A 27,255-nucleotide genomic window follows, 5' to 3' on the forward strand; every position below is an offset into this window, starting at 1 on the left:
GACTATACAAAAGAGTTTGCTTTGTTCTGTTGTGAAAGGAAAGTTTGTGCACTTTCAGTATTAACCCAGAGACATGGATTGGCTGACGTCCAGTAGCATATTTTTCTGCTACTCTTGATCCAGTGGCTGAGGCGTTACCTGGCTGCTTCAAAGCAGTAGCTGCTACTTGTGGGAGTTTGGAACAGAGTGCATCAATTGTGATGGGACATCCTATAAAGGTATATGTATCACATTCAGTTGAGATCCTTTTAACGAGGACTCGTCCTCGACATTTGATGCCTAGTCGGCTGACTAAATATGAAAGAATAATTTTGGGCACTGAAAATGTAAGTGTGACAAGATGCACCATGATGAATCCAGCAACCTTGTTGCCCGTTCCCTATTGTGAAGAAGTGAAAGAGGAAGTTGATCATGACTGTTTGTTGGATGTGACAGAAATGTGTACAAAGCCAAGGCCTGATCGTTCCACTGGAAGAATCAAACTTTGTACTGTTTGTTGATGGGTCATGTTGGAAAAGAGTAAATGGGGAATTGATGTCTGGTTATGCTGTATGCACAGTGTCAGGAATCATAGAAGCTTCCTGTCTAAGAGGAGTCAAGTCTGCACAAATAGCCGAATCGTTCGCTTTAACAAAAGCATGTAAAATTGGGAAGAAGTTGAGAGTAACCATATTTACGGACAGTCAATATGGTTTCGGGGTTGTGCAGGACCTTGGCCAATTGTGGCTACAAAGGGAATTTCTGACTTCTTCAGGATCTCCTATAAGAAATGGCAAAGATGTTAAAGAACTATTGGAAGCATTGCAGTTGCCAAAAGAAATTGCAGTGGTCAAATGTGCCGCACATAAGTCAGGAAATGATTATGTGACACTGGGTAATCGGTAGGCAGACCAAGTGGCGCAATTTTGTGCTAGCAATAAAATGTCTTTGAACAGAGGGCTGGAAAAAGAAGTTACCAATTGTCAACTAATGTTTTTTCTGCTTTTGAAACATGGGATGAAGTTAGACAATTACAGAACGAGGCAGACATAAAAGAAAAGGAATACTGGATCAAAACAGGTTGCACAAGAAGGGCTGACGATAAAGTATGGGTGTGTCCAGATGGTAGACTAATAATGCCAGATAGCTTGTTATCACAAATGGCTAGGGTATATCATGGAACCACACACATTGGGAGGGATGCCATGATTAGACATTTCAGACAGACCTGGTTTAATCCCAAGTTTAGGGTTGTTGCAGAGAGTCTCTGCCAAAGATGTTTAACCTGTAAACTATGAAACCCAGGGAGAAAGACAGTGGTTAGTTGGGGAAAAATTGGAATGGCAGAGGTTCCATTTACCAGATTGCAACTTAACTTCATTGAGTTGCCACCGTGCAATGGTTTGAAGTATGTCCTTGTCAATGTGTGTCTGTTTTCTTGATGGGTAGAATCCTATCCCACGAGGAAGAATGACAGTCTCACAGTTGCCAAACTACTGTTGAGGGAGCTCATTCCGCGTTTTGGATTTCGCGTCACTTTGAATCGGATAGAGGACCTCATTTTAACAATGAGATAATCAAATTGATTTGTGAAGCTTTCAAAATTGAGCAAAAATTACATTGTGCCTATTGACCAGAAGCTTCTGTAGTGGTTGAGCATCTAAATGGCACAAAAAAATCCAGGTTAGGGTAAGTGTGTGCATCCACTTCACTGAAATGGCCTGATACTTTGCCGATTGTATTAATGAGCCTTAGAAGCATTCCTGATCGAAGAACAGGATTAAGTTCTCACGAAATCCTCATGGGAAGAGCAATGAGACGAGCCTTTGTGCCTGGAAACAAATTGATGAATATAACTGATGATCTAGTTTTGGACTATTATAAGGGACTAGCTGATCTGGTACGTTCTGTGTCTTACCAGGTTGGAGAAGATGCAATCACACATCAGCCAAATCAAGCTCATGATTTGTGTCCTGGAGATTGGGTCGTGGTGAATAAACACACGAGAAAATCGTGTTCGGAGCCCGGGTGGAAAGAACCACATCAAATCATTTTGGTCACAACAACAGCATTGAAGTGTGCTGGTTTACCAAACTGGATCCATGCCAGGCATATCCCAAGAGTCCCAAGTCCACCTGAACGACAAAAGCTGCAACTGGTAGAACAAAGAAAAGAGCCAGAAGCTGAAGGTTATGAAGGCAAATAAATCAGAGAAACAGACTCTGAAGCGCGCATTGATGATGAACAACTAAGCACAAGTCAAGTAGAGTGGGCAGCTGTTGCTGCATGGACGTGGCTGCGCTGACTTCCCCTGACTGTGACAACCCGAAGAAGTTTTGGCGCCCACCAGACTTACTCCCGCCTGATCTAATGGCTGCCTTCCACTTTTCAACCCTGCTCCGGAGGTATGTTTCCGTGGTGACTTTGGGTTAATATCTCTGTTCTCCTGCAATCCTGCCATTTTGTTTGCGAATTCATTTGGGGTCCACAACTTGGATCCTCCATCTTGCGGCTACTGCAGATTCCTCTGATCGATTCTTGCCGCTGGTCTCCGCCTGTGCCGCCAGTTGGTCCGTTGCCCTGGTCAACCACTTCTGGAGACTCTTGCACCTTTCACTTCTTGTTTTGGTCACGTGAGGCACCCTTGTGACCCGTTTCGGACCCACGCCATTTGTTGTTTTGACCCGATGAAGTGTTGAGGTCCGGCACTAGTTGTTGTTTTTTCACTGGTCCCATGCCAGTTTGTAGGCTTGCTTACTCTGACTTCTTTTGGTATCCCCTGTAGTACTGATCTTCATTGTAACACCTTTACTGTTCCTCCACTCCCCTCCACGTTCCTTGGGACTTGCTCTCAATTGTTGTTTGATATCATAGCAATGGATGTATTTCTGTGGCTCGGTCTTTCTCTGTGCTGTGTTTTTATTCTCTGGCAGCTTATGTTGGTTTGTGTCACTACTGATCGGTGGAATTTTCTTGCTTGAACTCCTAGGCCTAATGTGACCTGCAAAATGAAAGACCGAAAGAGGGCTTTATCTTGGCAAAATAATCGATACATTTGATGGTACAGACACTTATCCATGTGTGTTTGAGACCGAGCAACATGGCCAATACCCGGTGGGGAGACACAGTCAGCTATAGAGGAGATCGGCTCTAGTTCCCCCCCTCGGCCGTCACCTACCCAGCCGGACATTGGACACTGTTTCTCCTCGTCTCCCCACTGTTATCTCCTGCCTCCCTCTGTCTCCCGACGAATTACCAATGTTCTGCCAATCTTCGGAGTATCTGGTATTCCATGCTCTTGTAACACTCATTTTACTGTGTAACACTGTTACTCCTTTTCCTATATTTTTAATATGCTCTTGTAACTGACGTAACTTAATGATCCTCATGTAAAGCGCTCTGATACCTCCGGGTCTAGCCAGTGCTATATAAAACTCAAATAAATAAATAAATACAAAATAAAACCAAGTACAGAAAATTTTGATCAAAGACAGTCAGAAGAAGAAAAAAGAAGAGTAGGGAGCCCAGGACAAAGACAAACAACAGAAAAAGAAAAAGTAGGGAATTCAGAACCAAACCAACCAAAGGAAAGAGAAAATAAAAGAACACTTGAAATAGGTGAAGAAGGTGAAAAGGTAGTACAATCACAGAGGGTCAGAAAGGGTGATCACTGGCCGAATGGAGTGAAAAGAATGAGATACATTTTGAAAAGGAAAACACGGAAAGAATTAGAACAAGTAAATGAGGTGTCAAATCAGGTAGACAAAGAAAAACAAGAAGAATATTGTTGAGATTGTCAAAAAAAGGGAGAGTACAAAATAGAAAATATAAGGCTCCAGAGTGGACCTATATTATACTGGAAGATTTTGAAAAAATTGATCTAAATGGATGTGATGGGGTGGGTTCCCCAATGGGGGTACAGTCCCAGGACATGGACTGGTGGTCAGCCACCCCGCTTTCACATACTTCCCTTTCCTTGTCTCAGCAGCCTGAAGCCGGCCCGCGGATGCGTGGGCAGTACAAGACCGCTGGGGGCAAGATGAGGAGCTGGACGTAACGGAGCCCTTTAAGTGGGAGTATACACCGCACGTAGACACACCCTCCACGCGCGTCACGACGTCAAAAGAGGAGAAGACCCAGGAAGTGGCGAACGGCGTTTTCCTGGAGGAGAAAGAAGATTGCTACATCGGAGATGAGACGAAGACCGAAGAGGAGAGTTTCGAAAGAGCCCGGTAGACCAGGAAGGAGACGGAGAAGCCAAGAGGCCACTGTTCCCACGAGTCGCCCGCCACGCTCTCCCACGGGAGGAGTGTGGCTCCAACAGGTACGGGGCAGAGTGGCGGGCTGGGTGGGACGTAGGACACCGCCTACCGAGTAACCTGTACAGTGTATATAGCATAGCCTTGTGTATAGTCCTCGACTCCCCTGTTCCCTGCACGAGCACACCGCACTATGGCTGTATATTTTCACTGTGAGCACTGGTTACCCTCACTCCCGGTCCTTATCTTTACGAGTACCCTATCCTTCCACTAAATCCGTCCTCTTTATCCTTTCATTTCGGTGACTGCTCCGGAAACTGCGTGACAAGCGGACACCTGAAGTGAGAGCAAGCTGGAGTCCATCAGAAAACCACCCATCGACCCGGCTGCGTTTGCCCGAGAGAGGATTACCATCAGAAGGAGGAAGTCCTATATAAAAATAAAACCCTCACTTAAAACTTTTTATAAAGTCTCTGACTCCATCTCTTCCTCTCAGTCCCCTCCTCCCTCTCCAATCCTAACGAACCCAGGACAATGGAGAACCAGCAAATAACATTGTTGAAGGATCTAATGAAAGGGAATTGAGACCACCCACCTTAAAGAAAAGACTTTTGTACAAAGGGTGGACTAATTGAGAAATTATCAAAAGAAGAAAGGATCGAAAAGAGGAGGGACTGATCAAAAGCTGAAAGCCTTTGAAGTGTGGGATCACACAAAGATTTTTTTCAATCTTATAATTTCTATAGAGAAGAATAAAAAAAACATTTTTTAGAAATACATTCTAGATACTAAAAATGGCGGAAGTAAAAGTGACTGAACATCCAAAATCTAACTTAAAACGATGATCTGTTAAATGTAGTATTACAATACTAATATTGATGTGGTTATTATTAACAGTTGTGATACCTGTTCTAATGGTAACTAGTAATCAGAATAACACAAATACTAGTGAAAGAGTGAGTGCAGTTACTAAGAGAACTACTACTACAGATTTAGAACAAAAGGATAAAAGCATGTATTATCGTGATAAATCGAGTAGTGATTTGTCATTAAATGTATCCACTAAACTCCTTTATCATTACGTAGATACAATGGATGTGAGTGATTGTTACATGTCCATGAAACTACCTACTTCTGTCTCGGAAGGTGTAACCTATCACCATCTTCCATTAACTTCGCTCGCTCTTCGTAGGCGGCTGCCGGGAGAGCTTACACCAGCTTTTACACCCATTACACTCGCTACATAGCCTGCTTCCAGGTCGATTTTAAAAATTGCATTTTGTCATTGTGTTCTCATTTTATTTTCACTTTGTGGCAATTTTAATCAGGGACACGCTGACATTTCATTTTAGACCCACATAGGGCTTAGTACAACCTCGAACTAGGAGGCGAAGGGCACTGTACGCGACGGCCATCTTGGGGAGGTTCCCCATGGTCGGTTGGCGCTCTAGTCCTGATTAACCCAGGCACTCGGTGCAGATACTTAAGGAACCAGATTCAGGCCTAGCGAGATTCGCTCGCTCTTCGTAGGCGGCTGCCGGGAGAGCTTACACCAGCTTTTACACCCATTACACTCGCTACATAGCCTGCTTCCAGGCCGATTTTAAAAATTGCATTTTGTCATTGTGTTCTCATTTTATTTTCGCTTTGTGGTAATTTTAATCAGGGACACGCTGACATTTCATTTTAGACCCACATAGGGCTTAGTACAACCTCGAACTAGGAGGCGAAGGGCACTGTAGGCGACGGCCATCTTGGGGAGGTTCCCCATGGTCGGTTGGCGCTCTAGTGACTCACTCTCTGCTTCCAAGCTGAGTGGTCGCTCCCCTGCTGCTGAGGTATCGTTTGTGCAGCGCTTACGCTCTAACCTGGTCTGCGATTATAATCACTGCCTGCTGTGTGCCCTCATTACCGCTGCGTGCTGGAACTGCCGCTTTGCCCATTTAATTGCTGAATTTACCGATTTGCCCATTTACAGTGCGATATTGCTAGCGTGACTCTGTTGCATATTGTGTTTTCATCTCGCCGCTTTATCTCATTAGCATTTTGCTCCGTAGCGTGACACTATTGTAATATTTGCGTTTCCCCCCTAGCGCTCCTGCCGCCCTGACCCCTCCACCTCCATTTTGTTGTTGTTGTCGTCCTCCTTTGCCCGCCCCGCCTCCCAGCTGAAGCGCCCTCGCCCCTCCCCCCCCCACCTTCCATTTATGGCCAATGCCCCCACGCGCAGCGTCCACGCGCTACGGCCGCGCCGAAGGTGCGCCAAAGGTAAGCCCGTCTACGCCCGTCCGCGCCCGGACCGCGCCCTGCGCCAGTCCCCCTGCCCCTCGCGCTGCCCAGCCCCCCCGCGTTACCTACGATGCCGCCACCCTCCTAGCCCTTAACCCCGGTCGCGCCCCCACCTGCGTCCAAGCCGCTCCTGGACGCACCCATGGACCGTTCTCCTGCCTCTCCTGCAAATTTAGCGGCACCGACAACATCTCCGCTGCGATCACAACACAGATTCCCGACCCCAACCACCTAGAATGCATCCTTCTCAACACCCGCTCGGTCCACAGGCACGCCATTGACCTTTGGAACCTACTAGACACCATCTCTCCTGACGTCGCCTTCCTAACGGAAACATGGATGAACGCTTCCTCCGCCCCTGACATCGCCATCGCTATCCCTGATGACTATAAGATCACACGCAAGGACCGCACCGACCATACAGGAGGAGGAATCGCTATCGTCCATAAAAAATCAATCCGCATCTCAACCAGCTCTGACGCTAACCTCGCTAACTCCGAACACCTTCACTTCCAGATCCACATCGACCCCAAAACCACACTCCGAGGCACCCTCCTCTACAGACCACCAGGACCCCGCGCAAAATTCAGTGAAGACATCACGGACTTCATCACCCCACACGCGCTCCCCTCCAAAGACTACATCCTTCTGGGAGACCTCAACTTCCACCTTGAAAAGATCAACGACCGCAACACCGCCACCCTCTTGGACAACCTCGCCAACCTCGGACTTAAACAACTGGTCACTTCCCCCACCCACATCGCAGGTCACACACTTGACCCCATCTTCACCTCCAGCAACCATGTCTCCTTCAGCCACACTACGAATCTCCTCTGGACTGACCACAGCTGCGTTCACTTCACCTACAACAAGCCGAAACCCATCATCCACCTCCAACCAACTCTACAAAGAAACTGGAACAAAATCACCACGGAGCAGATCTCCACATCGCTCCTTCAAACCTCCCCAGCCCTCTCTTCTAACGCCAACGAAGCCGCCTCCAACCTCACCCTTTGGTTATCCAACACCGCCGACACCTTAGCACCACTGAAAAAACGTCAACACAAACTTGGCATCAAGAAGGCCTCATGGTTCAACGATGACCTCAAGAAGTCCAAGAAACTGTGCCGCTCCCTTGAAAAGGCCTGGAAAAAAGACCCATCCACCAGCACCAAGGACGCCTTCAAAAGCGCCATCCGTACTCACCACCAACTAATCCGAAAAGCCAAGAAAACAGCATTCAAGGATCGACTTGACAACAACGCCCACAACAGCAAGGAACTTTTCAACATCGTCAGGGAATTTTCCAACCCCTCGGCCAACTCCAACGACATCACCCCCTCTCAAACCCTCTGCGACTCCCTAGCCTCTTTTTTCCACAACAAGATTGCTGACATCCACAACAGCTTTGACAAACAACCCGGAAGCCAACCCACCCTACCATCAGCTGACCATCTTCCCCTCGTTAACACCCTTAACGCCTGGAACCCAATCTCCACGGAGGACACCATACGCCTGATGAATTCCATCCACTCTGGATCCCCCACAGACTCATGCCCTCACCACATCTTCAACAAAGCAGACTCCATCATAGCTCCGCACCTCCGAGACGTCATCAACTGCTCCTTCAACTCCGCTACCTTCCCAGAAGACTGGAAACACGCTGAACTCACCGCCCTTCTGAAAAAACCAACAGCAGACCCCACCGAACTCAAAAACTACCGCCCCATCTCGCTTCTTCCATTCCCGGCCAAAGTCATCGAGAAAGCTGTCAACAACCAGCTCGCCGCCTTCCTCGAAGCCAACAAATCACTCGACCCCTCACAATCTGGCTTCCGAGCCAAACACAGCACTGAGACCGCCCTCATCGCAGCAACAGACGACATTCGAACTCTACTGGACAATGGAGACACAGTCGCCCTCATCCTCCTCGACCTCTCTGCAGCCTTCGACACAGTCTGCCACAGCACCCTTTTACAACGCCTCAGAAACATCGGAATCCAAGGAAAGGCACTGGAATGGATCACCTCGTTCCTCACCGGAAGGACCCAGAGAGTCCGCCTCCCACCATTCAAGTCCGAGGCCTCTGAAATCATCTGCGGCGTACCACAAGGATCCTCACTCAGTCCCACCCTCTTCAACGTATACATGAGCCCCCTCGCGGCCATCGCCCGCCAACACAACCTCAACATCATCTCTTACGCGGATGACACCCAACTGATCCTATCTCTCACCAAGGACCCCAGCACCGCCAAAACTAACCTACACGAAGGAATGAAAGAAGTCGCCGAATGGATGAAACAAAGCCGTCTGAAACTGAACTCAGACAAAACAGAAGTCCTCATCTTAGGTAAATCCCCCTCTGCATGGGACGACTCCTGGTGGCCGGAAGCCCTCGGAAATGCACCCATCCCGACAGACCACGCACGGAACCTTGGCGTCATCCTGGATTCTTCACTCTCAATGAACAGACAAGTCAGCGCCGTATCCTCTTCCTGCTTTAACATTCTTCGCATGCTCAGAAAAACATTTCGCTGGATCCCCTCCGAAACAAGGAAAACAGTCACCCACGCTCTAGTCACGAGCCGACTGGACTACGGAAACACCCTCTACGCAGGTACCACCGCTAAACTCCAGAAGAAACTACAACGAATCCAAAACGCCTCAGCCAGGCTCATATTAGACATCCCACGCAACGAACACATCTCTGGTCACCTTAAAGACCTCCACTGGCTACCCGTCAATAAGAGGATTACTTTCCGTCTGCTTACCCACGCACACAAATCACTCTACGACATCGGACCAGATTGCCTCAACTCTCGACTGTCCTTCTACACCCCCTCCCGCCAACTTCGCTCTTCCAGCCTAGCCTTCGCCACTGTACCTCGCATCAACAAGACCACCATGGGAGGCAGATCCTTCTCATACCTGGCTGCCAAAACATGGAACTCACTCCCCGCTTACCTTCGCCTCACCCAGAATCACCTAGCGTTCAGAAAGCAGCTTAAAACGTGGATATTTGACAAATAATCCTCCTCCCCTTCCTAAGCGCCTTGAAACCCTCTGGGTATGTAGTGCGCTATATAAATTTTATGACTTGACTTGACTAGTCCTGATTAACCCAGGCACTCGGTGCAGATACTTAAGGAACCAGATTCAGGCCACGCGAGATTCGCTCACTCTTCGTAGGCGGCTGCCGGGAGAGCTTACACCAGCTTTTACACCCATTACACTCGCTACATAGCCTGCTTCCAGGCCAATTTTAAAAATTGCATTTTGTCATTGTGTTCTCATTTTATTTTCGCTTTGTGGCAATTTTAATCAGGGACACGCTGACATTTCATTTTAGACCCACATAGGGCTTGGTACAACCTCGAACTAGGAGGCGAAGGGCACTGTACGCGACGGCCATCTTGGGGAGGTTCCCCATGGTCGGTTGGCGCTCTAGTCCTGATTAACCCAGGCACTCGGTGCAGATACTTAAGGAACCAGATTCAGGCCTCGCGAGATTCGGTCGCTCTTCGTAGGCGACTGCCGGGAGAGCTTACACCAGCTTTTACACCCATTACACTCGCTACATAGCCTGCTTCCAGGCCGATTTTAAAAATTGCATTTTGTCATTGTGTTCTCATTTTATTTTCGCTTTGTGGCAATTTTAATCAGGGACACGCTGACATTTCATTTTAGACCCACATAGGGCTTAGTACAACCTCGAACTAGGAGGCGAAGGGCACTGTACGCGACGGCCATCTTGGGGAGGTTCCCCATGGTCGGTTGGCGCTCTAGTCCTGATTAACCCAGGCACTCGGTGCAGATACTTAAGGAACCAGATTCAGGCCTCGCGAGATTCGCTCGCTCTTCGTAGGCGGCTGCCGGGAGAGCTTACACCAGCTTTTACACCCATTACACTCGCTACATAGCCTGCTTCCAGGCCGATTTTAAAAATTGCATTTTGTCATTGTGTTCTCATTTTATTTTCGCTTTGTGGCAATTTTAATCAGGGACACGCTGACATTTCATTTTAGACCCACATAGGGCTTAGTACAACCTCGAACTAGGAGGCGAAGGGCACTGTACGCGACGGCCATCTTGGGGAGGTTCCCCATGGTCGGTTGGCGCTCTAGTCCTGATTAACCCAGGCACTCGGTGCAGATACTTAAACACGCCCCCATGCCTCCGCGCAGCGGACGCGCAGTGCGGACGCGCCGTAATAGCGCCGGAGGTGCGCCTGAGGTAAGCCCGTCTGCGCCCGTCCAGGCCAGGACGGACCCAGGGCCCAACCACTCTGCCTCTTCAGACCTTATCCACCGTCACATAACGTACAGTCGCAATACCCTACTGTCACTAAGGAATAATGTAAACACTCAATGTGGAATATTAACAACACACACTAGAACTTTACCTTCATGTACAGGGTGCGAGTTCAGCTTTACCCAGGACATCACCAGGCACAATGAAGCCTCTCCCCACCCAATTTCCTTTGGACTACTCAATTGTAGATCCCTTCCTGGTCATGCGATCCAGCTTCATTTACTCTTAGAGGAACAAGAGCTCGATGTCCTATTTCTTACGGAAACCTGGACCACCGAGAGTTCCGACCCTGATATTGTCCGCGCACTCCCCCCTGGCTATACTATCCTAAGGCAAAACCGGATGGATACGAGAGGTGGAGGCATCGGCATTATTCTAAGAGAAGAAATGACAGGCAGAATTGAGAAAGTGTACATCTCTGGAGCTGAAAGTTTTATGTTCACCATTGCACTCTCCCCCACCTGCACCCTATCAGGACTGCTAGTATATAGATTCCCAGGTACATATGGGCAATTTTGTGAGGAACTGTTTATTAATGCAATCACCCTTGCATGCACTTCCTCCAACTTCACAATCCTAGGTGATTTCAATATACATCTTGATGAGCCCGATTCCCCCGCCTGTCTCAAACTAACTTCCAGCTTGGAAGCACTCCAGCTAACTCAACTAGTTGTGGTAAATAAATAAATAATACCTCTATTTTTGAATGGATAAATGAATAACAGATAGCTCAATAAATAAGAGTCAAGATTCGAGGTAGTAGGAGTTTTGCAGGTTTATTACAGCATAAAGGACAGGAACAGGACAACCTGCACAGGAGTAGGATGGCAGGGCCCGGCAGCTGCCGGGGCTGGATCTGGGATGAGCGCGCTAACATTTAATAACAATACACGATCATATATACTAAAACAGTTGCATTACAATACATACGATAGGCGGAGCAGTGGGTGTGGTCAATAGCAGTCGCGAAAGATAAGGGTGAAAATGGGTGTAACAGGGGCGTATACATAGACATGTGATGCAAACGTAACAGAATATGTCATAAATGGGGCGGAAACATGGAGGGGGCTACCTAAGGAGCCGGGACCTCTAACCTAATGGTGCGCGCAAACTGGCAATGACGTGTTACTAGGAGAAGCTGGGGGCTACGAACTCTGTGCTAGGAGCAGAGACTGAAGTCTGGAGAGTCAGGGCGACATGTACCTAAGCAGTATCTAGTATCTGATGTTTAGAGAACATGTTGATAGAATCCAAAAGTTATCGGGGTAAAGGCGAACAGACTCTAAGATTGGAGCATGCATTATTCTACATGTAGTGTGTGATGAAGAATATTAAATGACCATTAAATGCAGTATTTCTCTAACATGGAGACGTAAAGGCTAGACTATGACGGTAACTATTGATGCGATTCAGTAGCTTTGAGAATGCAGAGAAGGAGGGCTGGACTGATAACTAGAATCATAACATACTCTTGGCAGACTCAGAGGCAGAGCCAGGCTGAACCGGGCACTGTGAGGCAGGAAGTAAGTGAAGGGTCAGGAACACAGGTGGGGGCTGTATCGCTCCTCAGCGAGGCTCAGGAGACAGAAGCTGAATCTGGTGTCCAGGCCCTTTTGAGGCCTAGAAACGGGAACTTTACAATGAAATAACGTGCACACTGAGAAACGTGGCAACGTAGCTTTAAATAGGCCTGATATTCGTAGTATTCACGAGAACCGGAAACTGGCATACTAGAGGTGGGCACAAATATAATTGCGTCTTTAATCGAACATGGGGAATACATATGCATATTAATCATGCACACATAACATATGATGGAGGACGCGTAGGGACACAGAACATGGCAAAATTTACTTTTCCACATTCCCTCCTTGTCACTACGTTTCCATCAGGAAACATCAATATTCATGATACCATCTATCATTTCATACAGTATCATTTGCTCGTCTCGAATTTTCTTGGAACGGGATTTAGAACGGGACTTGGGACTAGGAATACAAGAGGTAGCACAAATGCCGCAAATCGCAGGGCCACATTGTATACAGAGGCAGCAGCTGAATATGATTGCTACTGCAATACCTAGAAAGGACATTACTTTCCATCCCCAGGCGGAAATTATATTCCAGAACCAACCGGACCATGTCCAGGTGCCTGGATCTTGGTGTAACAGATGGGCAATTTTATGGAGTCTGGTTATAGCTGAATAAACAGACGGCACGTTATTTGGAATGAAAATGCAGCAACTAGATCCGATGACTCTACAGGCCCCGCCCCTATCGGCCAGTATGACGTCAAGGACGAGACGATTCTGTAAAACGACAAATCTCATAGCAGATTGCTCTTCAGTTAAGTTACCTAGAGCAGAGGCAGTCTCATTTACTACTGCTTCAAGGGTTCTGGTTAATCTACGAATTAGCTTACTATTCTGGATAGGTCCTATAAAGAAGAAGAAACCTCTATTGAAATCTGTATACTGTTCTAGAGCAGTTTCAGTATAATCGACAATGGGGGACTCCCTTCTATGTCTAATGTGTACTAGATGTGTGTTTCTATGATAATCAGATGGGGCTAGGAAAACAGGTGGCAGTAGGAAGGCAATGTAACAGGTTCCCTCCCAATCGAGGGGCAGACGAACATAAGCGGTCTGACCACAAATAAAATAAGAATGACGTGAAGCTTTGAAAATAGATTTCCCACTGTCACTATATTTGACAATAGTAGTACAATCACTATGTCCTACATGTACGGAACCATTATTTCTAACACATAATTCGCCTTTGACTGGTAGTACTGAAATAGCAGGTAAGTCTGGAGTGGAATCAGACTGAACATTCAGGACCATGAAATTCGAAGAATAATTACCTAAATTGTAAACTTCGTTTTCTAGATCTAACCCTGTTCTGTGGGGAAGACCTTGCTTGTCTGGGAAACATGTACTGTTAAGAAAAGACATATCTGTTGAGGATGACGTTAACGTGGACCATGCTTCACACGAACCATTATGTGAAAATGGATAAGGAAAGAGTGGCAGAACTCCCTTCGGTGTCTGGAAAGGGGGGAGTCGACCACACACCCAACAATTAGTGGCATTGCTGGTCTGGTGTGAATAATGTAACATGCGGATAAAAGAATTGTTACGCATAGCGAGGCGGTAAGAGAGTTCATGAAGAGGCAGATCACTAAACGTGTGCTCTACTGTAACATTAGAAGACTTATTTACATGAGGAACTGAAAAATACAGATAAAACGCATAACTGGTGCAGGAAATCATAATACTGAGAAATAAAACGAAACTTAGAAAAATGATACATCGGATTGAGTTTTGACTAACTCTCTCACTATGGGGGTCTATTTTATACATGTCAGAAACCGGTCTAACCGTTTCACCTAGGGGAGGACTTAGACAATCAAACTGGCTGACTTATTTTACTAGACCTTAACTTTTTCTTATACTCCTGTTGCGGAGTTGTCTCTAACAGGGAGGGTGCAGTATCAGTGTCTTTTGCGGGACAGTCCTTAAGAATAGTACTTTGGCAGTCCTTTAAATCCTCGGAAATGTTCTTTGAAACTGGTTTCAATCCATAAAACCTTTTGATATGCGAAAGATGCACCCAGCCTTTGCGTCCCTCCAACTTCACGGCTGTACGGGTGGCCAGGAGGACCTGTCGAGGCTCCTTCCAGCGAGGCTCCAGCGGACTTGAACGATCAAAGTTTCGCACTAAGACCATGGATCCGGGAACGATTTCATGCGGTGCCACCTCGGTATTGTCTGGAAATGCGGCGGCAACCTGTGAACGACAAGAGTTGAGGGCAGACACCAAGGAAGCTAGGTAATCTGTCAGCATATTACTTGAAACATCGGTAATACTTCGGGGTCTAGGAGTACCCCACATGTTAGGGGGGCGGCCGAAAACGACCTCTTACGGGGACAGACCTGATCTGGAATGTGCGACCATGCGCATATAGAACAGGGCGACCGGCAGAGCTACTAGCCAGTCCACACCTTTCTCTTGACAAACTTTTGCAATGCGGATTTTCAGGGTCTGATTATGTCTCTCTACGAGACCGGCTGCTTCTGGATGGCGTACACAATGGAACTTCCACTGGTACCCTAACAAAAGGGAAACATGTTTCATCAACTCGGATGAGAATGGCTGGCCGTTGTCAGAATATACGACCCTAGGGAGTCCATAACGGGGGAAGAACTCACGAACCAACTGCTTGGCAGTGGTCGTGGCTGTGTAGTCTGGAACTGGATATGCCTCCGTCCACCTGGACAAAGCGCATACAACTACAAGGACATACTTGAAACCTCGACATCGCTCCATCTGAATGTAATCCATCTGGAGGACTTCAAAAGGGTGGTCAGGAGGCTGGAATCCACCTTGTTCCACCGGGACACTTTTACCTGGATTAAACTGACAACATATCATACAGGTACAGACTTTCTGCTTGGCTGCAGCTCGTAAATGCTTGTTGAACCAAATATTCTGGATACTGTCTAACATAGCTTTTTCTCCTAAATGTGCTGGACTATGTGCGGTATTAATAATGACTTGAACCATAGAGTCGGGGAGAAACCATGTGGCTTTACCCTTCGTTAACCATCCTTGATCTGTCTGGACCCCTCCTTGTTCGGACCATTTCTTGATTTCATCGGGAGTAGCATGTAACTGGATATCTATGACATCTTGAGTAGGGTCTTTAACTGTCATACAGGTAGTCAGATCTGGAGTGTATGTCGGTGTCTTATGAACTGGAATGTCTGGTGTCTGTGCTGTAAGCTTGGCTGTGCGATCTGCTAGATCATTACCTTGGGAAATAATGTCAGTAACTTTCGTATGTGCTTTGCACTTCATGATAGCAATAGATGTCGGTAAATGTATAGCATCTAACAGAGCCTGAATAAGGAGACCATGCTGAATCTTGGTTCCATGAGAAGTCATGAAACCTCTCTCCTGCCAGAGCACTCCAAAGTCGTGTACGACTCCAAATGCGTAACGTGAATCTGTGTAAACATTAACTTTCAGGTTCTTGGCGTGTATGCAGGCTTGAGTCAGAGCAACTAGCTCTGCTGCTTGAGCAGACAGGGTGTCAATGCGGTGTGTTTCAATAACTTCAGTGTCAGTAGTCACTGCATACGCGGCTACTAGTTCTCCGGTACTTGTTCTCATACATGAACCATCCACATAAAGTGTCAGGTCTGGATCTGGTAATGGAATATCTGTCAGATCTTGTCTTGGCTTTGTCATGATGTTAACTACTTCCACACAGTCGTGTGTGGCAGAATTCGAAGTAACTGATGGTAACAATGTAGCAGGATTTAAAACGTTGCAGCGTCTGATTTCTATGTGTGGCTGGAACAGTGTCAATTCATAACCTGTTAAACGTGCAATTGTCAAGTGCTGAGTTTGTGTTCGGTTTAAAAGAACTTCCACGGAGTGTGGAACTTGTACTGTCAGGGAGTGTCCTAATACTATGGAATCACTTTGTCTGATAGCTAGTGCTGTGGCTGCAACTGACTTGAGGCACGCAGGCAGAGCCTGGGCTACAGGATCTAATGTGCTCGAAAAATAAGCACAAGGCTTGTATTGTCCTGCTTGATCTTGTGTGAGGACAGATAATGCTGTACCTTCGCGTTCTGTGACGAAAAGTGTAAAAGACTTACTGTAGTTCGGTGTTGCTAGAACTGGAGCTTGACATAGGGCTTTCTTTAACTCATTGAAACTAAGTGTATGTTCAGATGTCCAAGGGAGGACAGTCGATACGGCTGCCTCCTGTGTCGTTAACTGTATCAGTGGTTTAGCTAGAAATGCATACTGAGGAATCCATTGTCTGCAATAAGAAGTAAGGCCGATAAAAGCACGTACCTCCTTCTGGGTCTTGGGCTGAGGAAGACTCGCTATTAACTGGATACGGTCTGGTGTCAACTGCCTACCCCTCTTGGACAGTAAGTGTCCTAAGTAGACCACTTGCTGGACACAGAATTGAAGCTTCGAAGGGGACACCTTGTGTCCCATCTCGGCTAGGAAATACAAGACTGTAAGGGATGCTCGCTTGCAAGCACATTCAGAACGGGCTGTGATCAGGAGATCATCGACATACTGGAGCAGGGCAGTGTCAGTTGGCATGTGAATGTTGTCTAGTTGTCTCTTGAGTGCTTGACTGTAAATACTAGGACTTTCTGTGAAACCTTGAGGAGCGCGTGTGAACATATAGCTCCTTCCATTTAAACAAAATCCGAAAAGAAACTGGCTGTCTGGATGAATGGGGACACTGAAAAACGCGTTCTTGAGGTCTATGACTGAAAAAAATGTGGCTTCGGAATCAATGGCTGTCAATAGGGAAGAGATATCTGGGACAACTGGATACTGGGGAATAATACATTTATTAAGTTCCCGAAGGTCAATCACTAATCGATATACTGGAGGTGCATTTGGATCAGTACGTTTCATAACAGGAATGATCGGAGAATTACATACATTGGAGTCGGTTTCTACAACTACTCCTTGAGCCATGAGCTCGTCAATAATTTTGGATAAGGCTGCTACAGCCTCAGGTGGCAGTCTGTACTGTCTTATTCGTGGCAGGACTACACCTGGCTTGAGAGTCACACGATGGGGTGTGATTTGCATAAAGCCAACATCAGTTGGACCTTGCGCCCATAGATGCTGCGGAACATTAGACAATCTCGGATCAAAATCTCGTAATACATAGTGACCCTTGAAGTCACGTAGGAACAATCGTATTCCCTCTGGGGAACAGCATATAACTGCACCTAATTCTTTCAGTGTTTTAATGCCCAACAAATTTTCTGGACAGGACTTAGTAAGTAACAGATCAGTAGTGCGGGACAATGGACCTACTTCTAGAGTAACTGGCTTTGATATTTCATTTACAATAGGTTTTCCTGAAAATCCAAGGGAAACATTTCTAGAGCCTGAGAGCGGAGCCCCTGGAACTTCGGCGTGACTTATAGTGGTCCTACTTGCCCCTGTATCAATCAGAAACTTTCTATCTTTCCCTAATACTTGACTGTGAACATAGGGACCTTCTTGATCTACAGGTATCTCGATGAGAGGCAAGCCTACCTCCCTCTCTAGGCTGTTTCATGAATACGGTTGATACTCTGGATACTCGGATTGTGCATACTGGTACATCTGCTGTGTAACATGCTGTGTTGCAGCAATAGGCTGCGGTGCTGTAACTGTCTGTGGTGCATTCTGTGACTGAGGAGTCTGTGTAACTTGTTCTTGTCTAGGCGGACGTGGTCTTTCTTTAGTCTTACCGGTAGCTATGTTGTGTTTCAGAACTGCACACTCGTTTATAAAATGACCTGGCTGTTTACAATAATTGCAGTTCCCTTTAACGGGAGCTGCAGGATGACTGGCTTGATTTGGTCCCCTCTTCTGACTGTCTTGAGGAACGGATTGTGCAACTAGTACTTTCATTTTCGTGTCTTTCATACGTTTCCTTTCATGTTCTTGCTCTTCTCTGATTCTATTCTGGTGATATTGAAGCATCTGTAACATTTGGGACGGGGTATTAGCTTGCCAGGTACTTTCGACTTTCAAAACTCGATTCTTAACTTGTGGACTTGAATTCTCGACTAATTTAGTAACAAAAAGATGAGGGTATGATTCGCTACTTGTCTTGAGGCCACTGTTTATGGTAAAACATTTCTCAAATCTGGAATAATAATCACTAATATCTTCATCTTGTTTCTGTTTACAGGCTGAGATTGCATCCCAGTCTTCTTTTCTAGTTGTCAATAACCTAGGCAAAACTTGTATTAATAATTCTGGTAATTCTTTACATTTATCTCCAAGACCGGTACCTGGTACTCGTGCCTTGTCTTCGGCTTCTAGAACTGCCCAATCGATCTTTTTCTCTCCCACCTCCCATTCTTTTTCTTTGAGTTTCTCATATACCCCTGCGGGCAACAGGACCTTTAACATTTTAATAATATCTGGATACGTGTATTCTCCCATACGGAGCATGTCTTTTAATTCTCGGTGGAACCCTGCTGGATCTTTATCATGACAGGGAATACATTTTTTCATCTCTAAGAGTTCCATCTTTGTGATAGGGGTGTAAACAAACACTCGTTGCATTTCACCACCCTCTGTCTTAACTGGATGTACTTCTCGTAACGGATTCTGTCTGTCTATGTAAAAGGGTTTACTTTCTGGGGGTGAGACATGAACAAAATGTGGGTTCAGAAACGTTCTGTATTTGTGGCGCTGTTCTAGAATGACACTAATTAAATCGGTACCTAAACCTTTCCATTTATACTGTAGTAACTCGTTCAAGACATCGTGTAACGGACCTGGATCAGAATGTTGACCCTCATACAATGTAATGAGGTGCTGGATCATATACATACCCGCCAGTCGTTGCTCGGCTGGGGGCATTTTCAGAAACATTTGTGCCACTATTTCGTCTGGAAAAGTGGTAGAATCAGTTATCCATCGGACTACTGATCGGACTAGTTCTTGTTCATGCATGGTACTTAACTCGCTATAACCGATTCGTGATTTCAGAATGTAATCGGTAGCTTGAAATACTTGTTCTAGAGAACCTTGTTCTAGTGCTGGATGGTGAAAAACTGGCTTGTATTCTAGACGTAAATGGCGATCTGGAAATCTAGATTTTCCTACATACGCTATTCTGTCGGGATTCTCGTCCTCTACCTCTTCAGTATCAGAGTTACTTTCTTTCTCGCTTACTCGTGCTTCTTTACGTTGTTCGTGTATCCTTATTATTTCTTTACGAATCTTCTTGTACATACTCTCTATACTACTGATGGTCTTATGCTTACCCTCGGCTATATTATCACTCCACCTTGTCAGGACTTTCATTTCGGCTCGATCTTTGGTCGGATAATCTTGTTCTCGTATTAAACAATTAATCAGAAACTTTAATAGCATGAGCTGGACTTCAACTTTTCTTTGGCACATGACGTCACTAATACTTTCTGGATCATTCCCTGTACGGATGAAACAATATATTCTGTCTAGATCTTCTTTCATATCTGGTAGGGTGACTAGATACTCGGTCACCTTTCTCACGCGTAATGAATATAAAACCATATTATCCTCGCCTGGGACTGGATCATAGCCACATTCGGTAAGGGCTTTTCTTATTTCTGCAACAGACTGATATCTGGGCGTACGCTGTGACGCTTGTGCATGTAATTCGGCTAACGTTAAACGCTTGTGTGGCGGCGGGGTTCCTGGAGGACCTCCCCCTGCGGCCCCTAAACTAGAGTTGTCTACTGATGCTCTTCGTCCTGGCAGAGTGGGAAATGGAAATGCAGGCTGGACTTGTATGGCGGGCTGGACCGGGGGTACCGTAACAGGTACTCCGGTGTCTGGAGGAGCGGGAAGTGTCTGATTTACAGGGACTGGCGGAGCAGGAACAGGATTTGCATATTCTGGGACTGTGTCGTCCAAATAGGACGAAATGAAAATATCAGCTGCGGTCGGTTTGTGACGTAGCTTGGTCGGAACTAGTGGTGGCGGGAAATTACTGGATGCCTCTGGGGTCGCTTTTGGCAAGCCCTCGGCAAGAAGAGGGTACATACCCTTAATAAGAGCATGCCTCTGTCTGTCTGACTGTTCGGTTTTAACTCGTTCACCTATCTCGATTAATTCCCTTTCTTGGGCTCGCTCTAAGGATTCTCTACTTAATTCAGACGTCCTGATTTCTTTTTCGGTTCTTTTATGAGATTCTTTGCGCCATAACTCGATGGCATCTTTCTGTGACTGTCTGGCTTTCTTTTTCCATAATGCCTCTTCTACTCTCATGATGCACTCGGCATCCCACGTACCTGATACGGGCCATCTATACTTTTCTTCCAAACCTTTGGTGTACTCTACCCATAAATCTAGATACAATATGGCGCTTATGCCATGCTTCTGATACATGAAATGACCTGGACTGTCCCTAGGCGGAACAGGAACTGCTGCTTCTAGCAGACCTTTTCTGGTTTTTAACTGACGCAGTTTTGAAAAGAGCGGCATGACTGAACTATAATCTGGACACAACACAATACACAATAAACACGATAATTACTTCACACTCATACCACGACATTAAAATACATGAATAACATTCAGAATAACAGTTCGAACAGAATACTACCTGGAATACGGAAAACAGAATACATGAATTTTCTCGAGAACAGAACTGACTAGAACAGAAACTAGATGCACTGCTGAAACAGTACGAAACTTACCGGTCTCATACAGAGACACGTCAGGACCCGCATCCACCGAAGTGGACACTTCGTTTTGTGGGTCTGTGTACCACCAACCCACGGACCAGAGTCAATTAGATTGACCCTGTCTAGATACTACCCCAGCAACGGTACTCACCGGGCAGCAAGAACGGAAGGCCTCGGACTGGACTGGACTGCTTCGACGCCGAACGGACGAACTTCAGACTTCTGTTACAGGTGGGCCTCCGGATACCTCGGACCTTGGACTCTCGGCTTGGGCTCTGGTCGGGACTCGCCGCGTTCCTCCACCGTCTCGTCTGGATGCTGGACCGCCTCCTCCGTCTCCTCCGTGGGCCTGAGGGATACTTGAAGCAGAAATATCTGACGGTGCGCAGAAGAGTTCCGTCACGACTGCAGAGGGTCAGGGGGTCGGCGTGGCTTCACCGACGCGTGGGGAAAGGGCAAGTCCCTGTTCGGGCGCCATTATGTGGTAAATAAATAAATAATACCTCTATTTTTGAATGGATAAATGAATAACAGATAGCTCAATAAATAAGAGTCAAGATTCGAGGTAGTAGGAGTTTTGCAGGTTTATTACAGCATAAAGGACAGGAACAGGACAACCTGCACAGGAGTAGGATGGCAGGGCCCGGCAGCTGCCGGGGCTGGATCTGGGATGAGCGCGCTAACATTTAATAACAATACACGATCATATATACTAAAACAGTTGCATTACAATACATACGATAGGCGGAGCAGTGGGTGTGGTCAATAGCAGTCGCGAAAGATAAGTGTGAAAATGGGTGTAACAGGGGCGTATACATAGACATGTGATGCAAACGTAACAGAATATGTCATAAATGGGGCGGAAACATGGAGGGGGCTACCTAAGGAGCCGGGACCTCTAACCTAATGGTGCGCGCAAACTGGCAATGACGTGTTACTAGGAGAAGCTGGGGGCTACGAACTCTGTGCTAGGAGCAGAGACTGAAGTCTGGAGAGTCAGGGCGACATGTACCTAAGCAGTATCTAGTATCTGATGTTTAGAGAACATGTTGATAGAATCCAAAAGTTATCGGGGTAAAGGCGAACAGACTCTAAGATTGGAGCATGCATTATTCTACATGTAGTGCGTGATGAAGAATATTAAATGACCATTAAATGCAGTATTTCTCTAACATGGAGACGTAAAGGCTAGACTATGACGGTAACTATTGATGCGATTCAGTAGCTTTAAGAATGCAGAGAAGGAGGGCTGGACTGATAACTAGAATCATAACATACTCTTGGCAGACTCAGAGGCAGAGCCAGGCTGAACCGGGCACTGTGAGGCAGGAAGTAAGTGAAGGGTCAGGAACACAGGTGGGGGCTGTATCGCTCCTCAGCGAGGCTCAGGAGACAGAAGCTGAATCTGGTGTCCAGGCCCTTTTGAGGCCTAGAAACGGGAACTTTACAATGAAATAACGTGCACACTGAGAAACGTGGCAACGTAGCTTTAAATAGGCCTGATATTCGTAGTATTCACGAGAACCGGAAACTGGCATACTAGAGGTGGGCACAAATATAATTGCGTCTTTAATCGAACATGGGGAATACATATGCATATTAATCATGCACACATAACATATGATGGAGGACGCGTAGGGACACAGAACATGGCAAAATTTACTTTTCCACATAGTCGTAGGGCCCACGCATAAAGCTGGACATACCCTGGATCACTGCTACACTAATCTAGGAAATTTGAAGTTCACCGACTCAATCAGAATCCCTTGGTCAGACCATAAACTGCTACGTTTCAGTCTGTCCTTGATGGGAAGGGACAGACCTGCAGTTGCCTCTAAGAGGATAACTCGAGTTTGGTCCAAGCTCTCGGTAGACAGCTGGAATTCCAACCTTAGGGAATCCTTACCTAGCCTAAAGAACGACCCCACAGAAGCTAACACCCAATTCAATCAGTGGGTCGAAAACTCTCTAGACTTGACCCTCCCCAAGTCTCAACTCTCTCATAAACAAGGAGAGAAAAAAAAAACATGGTATACCAAAGAACTCAGAGTACTTAAGCGGTGCTGTAAACAAGAGGAAAGGAAATGGAGGAAAAGCTTCACTGTTGCTAGTAAGGAGAGCTATAAGTTAGCATTGAAGAGATATAAACATGAAATTAAAACTACCCAAGCCAACTATTTCCAGGAAAAAATTAACACCTGAGCCAATGCTCCCAGCGAAATTTTTAAAATCTTTAAATCATTGATTACACCACCTGCCTCCCTAGTCGATCCCAGTAAAGCACAATTACGCTGCAATGAACTTGCCACCTTTTTCTCCCAAAAAGTTATAAATATCTACTCCTCTTTCCCTCATTCCCCTCCGGAATTTTGTGTTGGGCCGGCAGAAGACATGGCAGAGCTTAAGGATTTCCCTCCTATAGATGGCCCGACCACTCAGGCACTGCTTAAAAATTTAAAATCGGGTTCTCCTCTTGACCCTGCATCCCCGGTGTTCCTTCATCTGGTTTCAGAGACCGTTACCCCACTGGTTCAGGAGGTGATAAATTCCTCATTGAAATCTGGTATGGTGCCCCCTGTGTGGAAACAAGCTAGAGTAAAGGCACTCTTAAAAAAACCGAATCTCAATCCTGAGGATTGGGCAAATTACCGGCCGATATCTCTACTACCATGTGTCAGCAAACTAGCTGAAAAATATGTGAATTCCCAGCTCTCGACCTTCCTGGAGGAAAGGAATGCTCTTCATTCCACGCAAACTGGCTTTCGTAGCCTCCAGGGTACAGAAACCGCCCTCATCACGGTAGTATAGGAAACTAGGACAATCCTTGACAATGGAGGAAACGCCGCAATACTTCTCTTAGATCTCAGCGCGGCTTTTGATACCGTGAATTATAACATCTTGCTCCAGAGGCTAAGAGAAGTAGGGGTTGGGGGCCAGGTACTTAACTGGCTTCGCTCCTTCCTAACGGAAAGGACCTTTGCAGTCTTTGAGGACAATGTGTCCTCCCCTCAAATGTGTCTCCAGTGTGGTGTTCCTCAGGGCTCTTCCCTCAGCCCCACCCTTTTTAATATCTATATGAGGCCTCTGGCTGAGGTGGTTCTGCCCTGGGGAGTACAACTGGTGACATACGCAGATGACACACAATTGATCATCTCGCTATCATCTAAGAACGCCCCCTATAATAACCTCTCCTCTTGTCTGGAAAACATTCATGCTTGGATGGACAGTTCCTTCTTAAAATTGAATGGTGCCAAAACGGAGGTGATGCTTCTGGGACACAAGCCCCCGTCTAATATTGATGATTGGTGGCCATTATGCCTTGGTCAGCCTCCCCCGCCAAGAAACCAAATTAAGAGCCTTGGGGTTTGGCTCGACCCCGCTCTTAACCTTGGAGTACAGGTTCGCAAGGTAGCAGGGACCTGCTTTGCCTTGCTGAGACAACTCAGAAAAGTCATCAAACTCCTCCCATTCGATACCAGGCGGATTTTGGTACAAGCCTTGATATTATCACGGCTTGATTACGCTAACGCCCTCTATTTGGGAGCTCCGCAAAATACCTTGAAAACCCTTCGGACTGTGCAAAATTGTGCCGCACGTCTATTGCTGGACATCCCACGGAGAACATCCGCCAGACTTTGGTTGCGCCATTTACATTGGCTACCCGTGCAAAGGAGGGTAGAGTTCAAGGCTTTGATCACTGTACACAAAGCATTCTATAAGACTGGACCTGGATTAATTCAAGCCATGTTCTCCACCTACCTCCCCTCACGGACCCTCAGATCTAGCAACAAAAATCTGTTAGTGGTCCCAAAAACAAGGAGAGTACGTACGGGCGGGAGACGCTTCTCCCTTCAAGCGACCAACCTCTGGAACAACCTTCCTGACTTCATCAGGTTGGAATCCAACCACCAAAAATTCAGGAGGCTGGTAAAAACTCACCTGTTTGTCTAATCTATTGAATGTGTGAGCGAAAGGCGCCGGGATGCCTTTGGGTAGCTGTGCGCGGTACAAGTCCGTAATTCATTCATTCATTCATTCAACTTATGGTGTGATATGTAGTTTTATGTTACTGGTAAGTTGAAATACTATTATAGTAACATGGATTTAGTCTTTTCAGAAATCCCTATTCGTAGAAATTTAAATCCCGTACTTAGTAGTATGAATGCAGAATTTATGGGTGAATTTTTCCTAACAACAAATCCAATAGACATGACACACGCACATAGAAATAACCTTACAAGTCTGTTTCGTGATGAAGAAAAAGATTTCTTAAACTTAGTAGAAGAAAGAAGGCAGGATTTCCAAAAGAAAGCTGTTGAGAAAAAGTCCCATGTACCTCCATGGGCTACTTTAGAAGGGGATTATAAGAAAGGCGAGACTCATGCTGCAATGTCCCTGGACTTGTCAAAAATTGGGGAAATTCTTTCTACATAGATTAAAAACCGAGTATAATAGTGTTTTCATTGGTACTAGCGAATGTGAACATACCTTCCTAACAATGGGGGATGGGGACTAAAAGGGGGAACTGATCCTGAATTCCCCAGAATTTATTATGCAAGCGGTAAGAATGCCTATTATAGGTTACCTGCACAATGGTATGGTAGTTGTTACAATGCCATTGTATTTCCAAAGGTATACCACATCACTAAGAACAATGAAATGAATGAAATAAGTAAAGGATTAACAAGAAATAAAAGAGCAAGTTTTTCAGAAATAGTAGGTGATATATTTGGTACACTGATACCATCAGTTGGAGTCGTATTGAATTCACATGAGATATGTCAATTGTCCACACATTGGTTTATCAACAGATACTGCTGGAGGGTTCTTAATGATCAATACTGAAATGGTTGCGATCAGATCTATGGTTTTACAAAATAGACTTGCCCTTGATATTCTATTGGCAAAGGAGGGTGGAGTCTGTGACATGTTGAAAAGTACAACACTGTTGAACATATATCCCAGACAAAACCAAATGACCACAAATTGGAGACGCAAGGACATCGACCACCGTCTGTACTGGAGTAATTTCAGAATCCGGCAGAGAGCATTAAGATAAGGCTTGAATCGGCCAGTGACTGTGTCGCTCCTTGTACGAAAACAAAGATCATGAGCCCCCACAACGGTGACGACCTAAAAATTAAGAAACTTGCATTAAGAGAAGTGGAACGCCAATGGCAACGCCATTATAGCTCAGATAAAAAGGACATATACTTAACCCTGTTGAAAGAATTTAAAAATATGATTCTTCAAACTAAGGCAAACTACTTCCCTCAAAAAATCATTAACTCAACAAATAAGTCTAAAGAGATCTTCTCTATAGTTGACGAGCTCGCTAAACCATACAGGGTCATGATAAAACCTGCCCCTTCACAGTCCTTATGTGACTCCCTCAATTCATATTTAATTGAGAAAATTTTCGCCATTAAGGCGAGTATCATTCCCCCTGCCTCTCCCATACAGGATTCAAACATTGGTAAGAAACCACATCGGCTCGATCAAATTCATCCGATCTCTAAGGAGATCTTTTTTGATCTACTTAAAAAGGTTGGCTCCAGCTCCCCCACTGATTGTTGTCCCCCTCACATTCTTCGAGAAGCCTTCACCACTTGTCCGGACCCTCCCCTTTCATCTCTTAACAACTCGCTTAAGCTCGGCATCGTCACTGATTAATTTAAAAGGGCAGAAATTGTTCCAATCCTGAAGAAACCTGGCGCGGACCCGTCGGTCCTCAGTAACTATCACCCCATTTTCTTGCTCCCTACCTGGGTAAAGTTCTAGAGGCTCATGTAGTAAACTGCCTCAGTTCCTTCATTGAACATTTCGAGGTTCTGGACTCCCATCAGGCTGGTTTTAGACCCGCACATTCTACATAGTCTGTTATTCTGCTGTCATGGACAAATTTAGAGGGGGGCTGATAATGGCATCACCCAGGCCCTGGTTCTCCTGGATCTGTCAGCAGCATTTGACATGGTCGATCATGACATCTTGATTGACTGTGTCAGCAATACCGGAATCCAGGGTCTGGCGTTGAAGTGGCTCTCCTTCTTTCTTAGCAACTGGCTTCAAGCGGTGCGTCTCTCCAACTTCTCATCTAATAAGAGGGAAATGACCTGTGGGATTCCCTAGGCCTCTTCTCTCTCTAAACTTCTTTTTAACCTGTACCTACTTCCTTTAATTTGCTCCCTG

Source organism: Lissotriton helveticus, chromosome 7, assembly GCF_964261635.1.
Source record: "Lissotriton helveticus chromosome 7, aLisHel1.1, whole genome shotgun sequence".
In the NCBI taxonomy this organism is placed as follows: Eukaryota; Metazoa; Chordata; class Amphibia; order Caudata; family Salamandridae; genus Lissotriton; species Lissotriton helveticus.